This window comes from Schistocerca nitens, chromosome 8 (genome assembly GCF_023898315.1).
Source record: "Schistocerca nitens isolate TAMUIC-IGC-003100 chromosome 8, iqSchNite1.1, whole genome shotgun sequence".
NCBI lineage: Eukaryota > Metazoa > Arthropoda > Insecta > Orthoptera > Acrididae > Schistocerca > Schistocerca nitens.
This window is the reverse complement of record NC_064621.1, coordinates 515,262,046-515,272,719: the sequence shown is the minus strand read 5'-3', so window position 1 is coordinate 515,272,719 and position 10,674 is coordinate 515,262,046. Positions and strand designations below refer to the sequence as shown.

At 45.4% G+C, this 10,674-nt stretch overlaps 1 non-coding gene across 1 annotated transcript; it reads right to left on the bottom strand.

Annotated features, from left to right (window-relative positions):
- Window positions 1-8,476: 8,476 nt before the first annotated feature.
- Trnaa-cgc (transfer RNA alanine (anticodon CGC)) lies at window positions 8,477-8,549 on the bottom strand. Its single transcript has one exon. It is a non-coding gene; the product is annotated as a tRNA-Ala (tRNA).
- Window positions 8,550-10,674: the final 2,125 nt, after the last annotated feature.

The following is a 10,674-nucleotide window of genomic DNA, read 5'->3' as shown; positions in this document are numbered from 1 at the left end:
AAAATAAAAAAACAGATATTAAGTCCCATAGTGCCCAGAGCCATTTGATTTTGAACCGAGCTCGAGTCTCGGTCCGACACACAGTTTTGATCTGCCAGGAAGCTTTTTAGTAGATGCAATTAAGTGGCCAAGATAACTAAAATATGATGTCGTATGTGAAAGACAAACTTTCAAAGGTTTTTTTACAATGTTTATAAATGTTCTATGTATCCACCTACCGGCACATGGCACACATATAATTGGCAGTCCAGTTCTACCCTGGAAGACCTAGACTATCAGTAGTGACAGTAAGAACAACTGCTGTGATGTGGTGTCGCACATCTTCGAGATTTTTTGCAGAGGTCGAACATAAACGCTGTCCTTGATGTAACCCAGTGGGTCAGTTGTACTGAGTGATTCCAATACTAGGTTTGAGCCACGACGTCATGTGATGTTATGAGCTTACGATGCGAAGGATGTAAACGGCCTGTTATTAAATACGATCTGTTGTTGTCTTAGTAACTGGCGCAAGCTATGCCGCTATTCCGAACATGTCACACTTTCCGAGGGTGTGGTTTGGAAGGAATCTAAGAACACAGTTCACCTACATTGCTGCGAATGAAATGAGTAGCGATTATATTTGTAATCTTCTTTTTCACAAATATTTGCGAATGTGGCGCGATTTTCAATGGTGAGGTTGGATAGTAAACAAAGAGCCAAGCTTCATTGCTGCGAATGAAACGCGTAGCAGTCACATTTATAATCCTCGTTCTCACAAACATCTGGCTGTTTCTTTCGTATATGGCATGATTTCATTTAGGATTCATGTTTTTGGTATCACTCTGTCTACTTGAGCCATACAACTCATTTCAAGTTTTGGATTCGACGTTTTTGCGAATTATCGTCAGGTGTGTAGTGTGATTTCTTTTAGGAATGTTTTTGGTTTAACTTTGTCTGCTTCAGCTGTATACAGGGTGGTTATAATTAAAGTGCAGCTACCCAAGGTGGCCCAGTGTGGACTGTAATTATCGTATGGTGGCGAAACTTGGTAGATATTCTAATGCGTTAACATGGAACAGATTTACGCTGAAAAAAAAAAAATTAGTTCCAGTTTTGGCCACCAGGTGCAAATTTGGAACTGTGAATGCAAGAAATATGTATAGAAATGTTTCCGTATGTAATGGGTTAGGAACCGGACGAGGGCAGAAAATGTCAAACGAGTGAGAAAGGAATAATGTGATTTTATTATTAACCACCTGTTACACTATATGTTGACTATCAGCATTGGAGACTTCGGCGAGATTGCTTCATCCGTAAAATGACGTAATCAACAATTGTTCGCAGCAGTTCCGGTGAAATCTGAGCAATGTATTCCTGTATATTGGCCTTCAGGCCAAGTAGAGATCGAACGTGGCCCTGGTAAAAGCTTTCTTTCAGGTATCCCCAGAGCCAAAAGTCACATAGATTCAGATCAGTTGATTTTGCAGGCCACGCGTCTGCAAAACCTCTGGAGACAGAACTTTCGTGGAAGGTTCCATTAAGCAAATCATTCACTGGGCGAGCCACACGAGGTGTTTCCTCATCTTGCATGAAAATAGTAGTTTCCACACACTTGCGCTCTTCCAAGACAGGAATCTCGTGCTGTAGAAGAAAATCTCGATAACGTGCAGATATCGCCGTTCACCTGACGAACTCTGTGGGCGTATTCTCTTCGAAGACGAACGGAGTGATAGTAAAGGTGTTTGTGAATCCACACCACACGATTGAACACAGCGAATGCAATGGCTCTTTGTGCACAACACATATCCCAAATTCGGCAGTACTGTGTATTCATTGCACCCTATAGCGTAAATTGTACCTTCTTGCAGCATAGAATACTTCCCGGCCACATGTCACCAACGTCGATCCATACCAGAGACCGAAGAGGAAATTGAGAACGCCAGCACTGTAATTGCTGCCGTTTACATAAAACAGTCTCTCTTCTCGATAGCAATGCTGTTCACTCAACGTTATGACTAGTCAAATTACAGCGTGAATGTCATAACGTGTCAGCCGTGAATAGTTGCACTTTAATTATAACTACCCAGTAGGTCAGTTCAAGTTGGTAGTTCCAAGTTTCGTTATTTTTCGTGGTTCTTAGCTTTATATTGTTAGTTTCTGTGTTTCGTTTCCTATATTTTACTATTACTATGATTCTGACGTTCCTACGTTACATGCTAGTTTTTCCCCATCGAGAACTCCATTTTGCCGCGGTTGACCCATTGGTTTCTATATTTATTATTAAGAACTTATGTGATTCTATAGTTCGTGATTACATTTCAGCACCGTGGAAGCGTTTACCAGTATTGGTCGCCCTTTAGAAACCTTGTGTCTGTTGCATTTTTGCACGCTGTAATTTATCCGAAAAAGTCGAGAGGCGCTAAGTCTGGCAACCCTGGTGGTCACTCGAATAGCGCCTGATTCAGCGGTCGCAACGCTGAGTACAAGCCTAGATCAGAACCAGTGGCGTACGTACTTGACGTGTTTCGTTCAGTAATGTTACCACAGTTCACCATGAGATATGATGGGAAGGAAAGAAGGTATGTCAGCAGCTGGGTCAACGCAGCCAGAGAGCGGAGGACGGAGTACGTGTTTGGAATGAATATTGTCACATTCTCACATCAATACATCAGAACTTCTGAAATTGTAACATAAAAAATGTAATATTTTGACAACCAACGTTATTAATTTAATTTAAGCTGTGCTATTAGGTTCCAGTCTAGCCATAGCCTCGTAATCCGTGGCATATTCGGGAGAAATAAATATGTTTGACAACAGAGATTATTAATTTAATTTTTGCGAGAAGAACTGTCGTATAACAAGATAACCTAGCCCTCGGGTTGTTACAAGTCAGTCTGACACCACACCTTGGTATTTAGCTATCACATTCTTTGACTTCACCAACTCACAACCTAACTGTCACGTTCCAACCGAACCTAAACCTGGGACTAAGATACAGACAGTTTGTAACCACAACCAGATCGTTCCGGTTTCACGTTAGTTGACTTTGCCAACTCATAACCAAACTGTCACATTGTAACGTAACCACAACCTCTTAATTCGTGAATACTCGAAAAAAAAAACAGTCAAATATTTGTGACAACGTAGATTATACATTTAATTGTGGCTTGTTTCACTCGCACCATTTTCGTATGTGCTTTTAGGTCCCAACGTAATACAACCTCGTAATTCGTGACATTCGACAAAAAAAACCGGCAAATATTTGTGACAACAGCGAAAAAGAAAATGGTCTCGATTTCGGCGCTAGATATTCATTGCCTCGTATCTCACCTCTCATTGCTAACGTGAAGGTATTATCCCATTGGCTACGCGAACCTTACGCGTTGCCAACATATGGACAGTAGAGATACATCGCCTTGACAGCCGCTGGTCCTGATCCAGACTTTAGGCCAACACGGCATATCCATCGGCGTACCAACATCTCATCAGGTAATATCGTATAAGAAAGGATGGGGCCCCTCCACGCCCGCACCAACGTGGTGACCAAACCAAAAGTTCTACTGTCACCTCCGTAAACATGTTAGTTTTTGAATCAGGCGTCACAGGATGCAGGCTGTGATGTTATCCATGCGTCTGGGTAAGATTACTCATTAACATGGTCCATCAGGAGATAGAAGTGGTCGAAAACGATTGAAGGGCAGCGGTTGTAAGGGCAGAGGAAAAAAAGTGCCAAGGCCAGCGCCAAGGGAAAAAAACCTCTGCGACAGTAGGACGGGTAGTAAGGGCAGTAGTGGCTTGCTAGCTGCGATAGAGCATGCAAGGTGAGGGAAGGTTAGCGTGAGGTATCGTGCATCGTTACCTATGTGCTGCGTGGTCGTTAGCTGGGTCTGTCCGGGTGCTGCGGCTGGGCTCGATTGTAGTCTCCTGGGCCGGCCGCAGTGGCTTCTTCCCTGTAACATAAGAGTCCGGCGCGGCAACGCATGCGTTGCTGTTAGGCCCTCTGCTGCACCTTGTCGTCAGTGACTTGGTGCAGCTTCATCAGGCTGGTGCAGAACGGCGGCGATCGTCTACCGTTCAGCGTCCTCCTCTACTGCACGGCGCAGGACTTCTGCACAGCAGCTTCGAGCAGCTCCGCTTGTTCAGTGAGCTGCGCCGCTTCAGCGTCGGAGAAATGCAGGCCGTTCGCTCTCGCTGTCCCGATGAGGGTCGCTGCCGCGGTCGTCGGCGTCGCCACCGGTTCCGCTGGGGCGGCGGTTGTCTTCTTTGCGCCTCTCACCTGCGGTGCTGCTGGAACAAAAGCTGGGATAGGCGCGCGAACGTCCTTCTGCGAGGTCGCAGGAGTGTTCGCAGGTACGACTGCGCTGAGGCCTTGGGCGAAGACTGCTCGCAGTTGCCTCGAGGCCTCTTCCTTCTCTGCAGCCACGGCGGCTGCGAAGGCAGCCCTCTCCGCCGCCATGACGGCTTTGAGGGCCGCTGTGGCCTCCTCCACGGCGGTGCCGAGTTCGAGGTCACACCTCTTCACGGGAGGGCGAGTTGCGTCCTGGCTGCCCGTTTCCGAGCGGCCGTCCCCGCCCCTGGCAGGTGGATCTGCTACTGCGCCGTCCCTCAGCTGCGCCGGGCTGTTCTGCGCCCTACGCCGTTTCCGACGTCGTCTTCTCTTCTGCTGCTGCGTCGGTGCGGCCGCGTCGCCGCCCCCGGCACGGTTGCGGCTTGAGAAAGCCGCACAACCGCGCCAACTGGCGACGTGCGGGCCGCCACACCGGACACAAGTCGGCAGAGCGTTGCTGCCGCGGTCGCAGGCGCGGCTGTCGTGCTCACCTGAGCACTTGACGCATCGCACCGCGTTGCGGCAATACTTCGCAACATGGCCCTCGCCCTGGCACCTGAAGCACTGGGGCTGAGGATCCATGGCGGTCGGGAGAGCCTCTGTCGTAACCGGGAAGCCCAGCAACTTCCGCAAGTCGAAGATGTCGCTCCCGCAGTCGACCGTTTGCACGGTCACGGCATAGAGCGGCGCCCTCTTCCTGTTGGTTCGGTTGTGCAGCCTTGCGGCTGCATTACCAAACCCGGCTCGCAGCAGCCCTTCCCGGACCGCTGCCTCATCACAGCACCGAGGCAACCCCCTGAGGAGTGCCTTAGTCGTCTTCATCCTTCCTACGGAAGGTGCTTTCTCACGCGCCGGCGGCGCGTCGACGATGTGGTCGGCCACTGCGACCTCGATCGCCCTGTGGTCGGCCACGTTTGCGGCTCGAACGCAGATCAGCGAGTCTGTGTCGACAGACTCGTAGACCACCTCGTTCCGAGCGCAGCTCGTCATGGTGTCGAACAGCGCTGTCCACCCGCCTTTGCACTTGACGTACAAAGGGGGGACAGGCCGCGACTCGTCTTCTCTGGAGTTCCTTGCACGGTCGGCAGACTCAGTGAGTCGCACAACCGAAGGACCCTTCGTAGCGGCAGGTTTCCTCTGCGCACCCTTCTTTCCCATGCTGCGAGGCGCGGAACACGACAATTTGCACGCGTTGTCAAAACAACGCACGACAATTTGCTCTCCGCGGCGCCCACAGCACAGAAAAACCTCTTCACGAGCTCTCAACGGCCGAGTAAGCGAAGCGCGCAACGGCAGCGATGCGCTCGCCTCGCCAGCTCAGGCCGCTCTGCCGGTAATATCGTACACAGTTGCGGAAGCGTGGAGACGCCCCATCTTGTTGAAAGATGAAATTCCCGGACTATCAGTTTCAAGTTATGGTACAAGATGGATTATATCATCGATAGTTCTTTCAGCGAAACGACATGCCCACTGACAGTCTTCTTGGAATGGCACAAGAGCACATTAACTTTCTCGGACTTCCGGACTTGTTTGACTTTTGCATGTGGGTTCTCTGCCTCTCATATGCGTGTGTTGTGTAGATTGAGCTTTCCCGGCAGATGAAAAGTGTCTTATTCACTGAAAATTAATTGTCTTGCGAAGTCGTCATTTTCAAGATGGTTCATCATGCCAATTCAACTGCAGACGGCGCAGTTTGTCGTCATGGCTTATGGCTTTCAGGAGCTGAAATTTATCCGGGTTCCCTCTTAAATGCTTGCGAGGGATTTTCCACGCCGTTGGCTGAGGGATGTTCAGTTCTGCACTAGCTCGATAGGCAGCCTTTGGGGGCATTCGCAACATCACATCCCTCAACGGTCCACTGTCTGTTCTGACAAGCGAGGTCAGTCCGAGCGCTTTGCTTCGCACAACCATCTTTCTCGAATTTCTTGTACTGCTTCACTACGCTGTTATAAACTGCTGGTGTCTTATGAAACTTGCCACAGAGAACTGCTTGGCCACGCTCTACCGATTGTCAAATGGCAAATTCTAGCACACAAAACATTATCTCTGCCTGGATCACCACCATTGTCAGCATATATGGTCGGTGGTAAACCTGAACCCTTGAGAGTTTGGCTTTCACTTAGTGTGTGATTTGTGACCTTATGTGAACACTGTAAGCAAGATCGGTATCTGTTTCTGAAGATATCGATGACGAGTAAGGTAAGTGAAATTACATGTAATGAAGTCATTCGACGATATTCATGTCTGGTCGTTGTTGTTGCCAACGGTATTTTAACCAAATTCCATTTCGTTTATATTTTGTCGTTGTAGTTGTCATCGCTGTGAAGAAAATCGCTATCTGGCTCTGTGACAGTTGCGCCTTCGATGTACAGGATGATTCAGCAGCCCCTACCGATGTCGTTTTATGGAACCCGCAATGTTATATCCGGCCTTCAAAAACCACTAGCGAGATTTTCAAATTCTCTCACTCTCTACACGCAAACTATTAGTCCTGTAGTAAAATGAACAGGACATTTTTATAGCAAATTTTACGTAATTAAATTTTCTACTGGGATACGTTTTCGCTGGAGGACACAGTTTTCAAGTTATTCAAGAAAAACGTGCAAAAGTACCTTCAAACGCATCCGCACCTCCACGCACATCCCTCACCAGTCGTGATTTCTACTGTGTTGTTCGTGGAAATCCCGCTATTACTGCACAGAAAATTCTGACTACACGAGTTATTCCCCATATCGACCTTTTTTGGTCTCTTTTCATATGGCTATTATGCCACCAGCATAATCTGCTACTTCGTTAACATTATTAATTTAAGCGTGCCAGTGGGTGTCATTAAAGAAAAACGACTTTTGAAAACGTTACACTAAATCTAATTACATCGACTATTCCATCGAAACTTAACCACTACATGCACTGTAGATACGTAATCAGAAGTCCTGACGAATACGACGGTGGTACAATTTACACGAACACCAATTTTACAATCTGTAAGTGCTCGACTAAGCAGGTGGCGTTATAAGGCCAATCAATGAAGACCAAAATTGGCAGAACGTGGGAAATAATTCGTGCTGTCACAAATTTTTGTACAGTGGTAGGAGGAAGTGACATGAGCAATATAATGGATATTCTGACCGGTTGGGGCTGAGAGTGGAGCACGGGGTGCCTTTGGAGCTCACTTTTGTACGTTCGCCTTGAGTAACTCGGAAGCTACGGTCTCTAGCGAAAATGTATCCCAGTATCAAATTTAACTACACTGAATTTCCTACAAAACAGTCCTGTTCAGTTTTCTGTAGAACTTATAGTTGGCACGTAGCGAGTGAGAGAAAATGAAAATCTCACGAGTAATTTTTTTTAAGGACAGAAAACGTTACGGACTGCATGAAATAAGTACAAGGGCAGTTGAATCCGGCTGTATATCGCAAGCAAGCGTTCTTAGAAATGACCTGTTGATCCATTTACCTATAACAATTTTAAAAATATTTCATGGCTTTTATAATCACCTTGTATTGTCGTTTCTAAATTTGTATTTACAAAGAGAATACTTTAGATTTACCTATTTTAATAATACCACGTACAGAGAATGAGGAGCCCTGACAGAAAGCAACGTTCAACTGCGAAGCTCGATAGGCTGCTGGCAGTACGGAAGCTACGTACGTCGCTACAGTGCAGAAGCAACACTGGGGCATTGCCATGGAAACGTATACGAAATCACATTACGTGGTTGATGGACGTAGAGGAGCGAAGCTGCTGTGCCAACCCCACTTTAAGTGTGAAAGCTCTTCTTTCACTGTACGGACTATAGTACCGTAAGACACACTGTTGAAGATTACAGATGAAATTTAACAGGCACGTGAGTACCTTTGCAGTGTATTTTAATAATCTGTAATCTTTCTCTTCGGTTTTAACCACGCCTTCTTAATTTTTTATCTTGAAGACAATAAACAAGCAAAATACGTTGTTTTTTAAATTATGAATTATCTTGTAGCGTTGCAGTGTGATTGTGGTGGTGGTGGTTAGTGTTTAACGTCCCGTCGACAACGAGGTCATTAGAGACGGAGCGCAAGCTCGGGTTAAGGAAGGATTGGGAAGGAAATCGGCCGTGCCCTTTCAAAGGAACCATCCCGGCATTTGCCTGAAACGATTTAGGAAAATCACGGAAAACCTAAATCAGGATGGCGGGAGACGGGATTGAACCGTCGTCCTCCCGAATGCGAGTCCAGTGTGCTAACCACTGCGCCACCTCGCTCGGTGTGTGATTGTTAATTTGCCCTTGTAAATAGCTGTATTTTTCAGCAAGAAGCGAATTAAATATATCTTCAAAGTAGCTACCCCTCTACCTCAACATATAATACTACTTTGTCTAGTGTCTATAATTTTATTCTGTAGCATCTCACTTACATGACTTCATTTTCTTCTGTCTTGCTTTTCCCCTTCCACATTTCACGTCCGTACATACAAACAATGTTGTGCTTCAAACTTACGAACTTAAATTAACTTCTTTTTTATTTTTATGCAAATATTTGTTAGCAACAGACTTCTTAGCCCCTGCTAGTCCGGTCATTCTTCGTCAAATTGCTCACATGGATTCTTACAAAACATATGGATTCTTACAAAACATATTTCTGTTCACTCCAAACGAATAATTATCTTTCTCTTACGTAAAAGAATCGTGAACGAAAAAAATGTGAACACACCTTGTTTGCGGCTACTAACCCTAGGTGTGTTAAAAAGTAAGCGGAATTTTGTAATTTCGCATTTTGCTTAGCACGATTCGCACGATTTTTCGTTGTTGCGTCGGTAATTGTGGCTGAAAAATGTCTGTACAGTGTTAGCCATATTGGATATTTAGTTTGTTGTGAACTGTAAAAAATGTAACGTGATTTGATAGTACAGACGGTTACTTATTTTGTACAAAAATAGATCAGAAAATTTGTATCAAATTTTGCTGCACACCTACGAACGAAGTAAAGTTTTAGAAATCTAAATATTGAATTTAGTAAGTCTGTTATGAGTAAAACAAGGATTTATGAGTGGTATAAGCGTATCAATGATGACCACGAAGGCACTGAAAACAACGAGCGCCCTTGGAAGGCCCAACACATCAACCGATGAAATCGTCGAGAAAGTCAAAGAAATAACAATGAATGATCTCCGAATCACAGTCAGAGAAGTCACTGATGATGTTGATGATGTAGGAATATCAATTAGCAAGCAACACGAAATTTTTTCGGTTTTTATGGGTAGAAAACGTGTGACAGAAATTTTTTTCCAAAATTATTGAATTTCGAACAGAAACTGTGGTGAACACAAGTCGTTCATGATTCGCTAGCTGAAGTCAGCAAGCATGGAGAACTACTGAAACTTGCCATAAAAGTGATGAAACATGGCTTTACGGATATCACATCGAATCTAAGGCCTAATCGTCCCCGTGGACGCATTGTGGATCGTCGAGCCCGAAAAGCAGCGGCGTGTCCGGCCAAACGTGGAAGTTAAGCTCCCTGTGTTCTTAGATTTTAACGGCACAGTGGACGACAAGTTCTTGCGGCAAGATCGAGCTATCAGTAAGAAGCACTACTTACAAGTTCAATGCCGTTTGCATGAAGTTCTTAAAAAACTAGATTCGTGGCGAAACAATTCGTGGTTTCTACGTCATAGTAATACCCCTATTTGCACTTCGTTTCTTTTTTGTGACTTTTTGGCGCAAAAAAAAAAAAACAGAAAGAAGAATACTGTAATGATTCTCCAGTCTCCACATTCAACATATAAGGCCCGAAGTGACTTTTTGTGTTCCCAGAACTAAAGAAAAATTTAAAGGGCTGTCATTATACAAGTATAGATTGGATTAAAAACGCATCGCTTAGAGAGCTAAAATCTATCTCAAAGGTCGAGTTCCAGCAGTGTTTCGGGGGCCAGAAGAAGAGCTGACATGAATGTATAGTACATAATAGGGATTATTTTGAAGGGGATAAGATTGATGTACACTGCTCAACAAAGATTTCGAATACTATTGTAAAATGTAGAGGTGTTATTGACCAGTTAGAGCCCATATACTGGACGGTGTTTTACTACCAGCATGCTTCGTGGTCGTTTCCCAGTCATGTAAACATACCGCTGCCACAGCGGCACACTGCGAGCACTCTAGCATCAACAACAGCTTCATTCAGTTTGTATTCAGCACTGGAGTAACACGCCACGTAGAGGCATGTACACTTTGATGTAGTCAGAAGAGTGGCTTTACTTTCAGCGTGTTATACACAGGAAGATGTTGCTGATCGGTTACATCTCGCTCAAAGTGGTGCATCTAAGGTGTCGAGAAAGTACGAAGAGACGAGAAATGGAACGACAGACCACGTAGTTGTCGTCCTCGTATG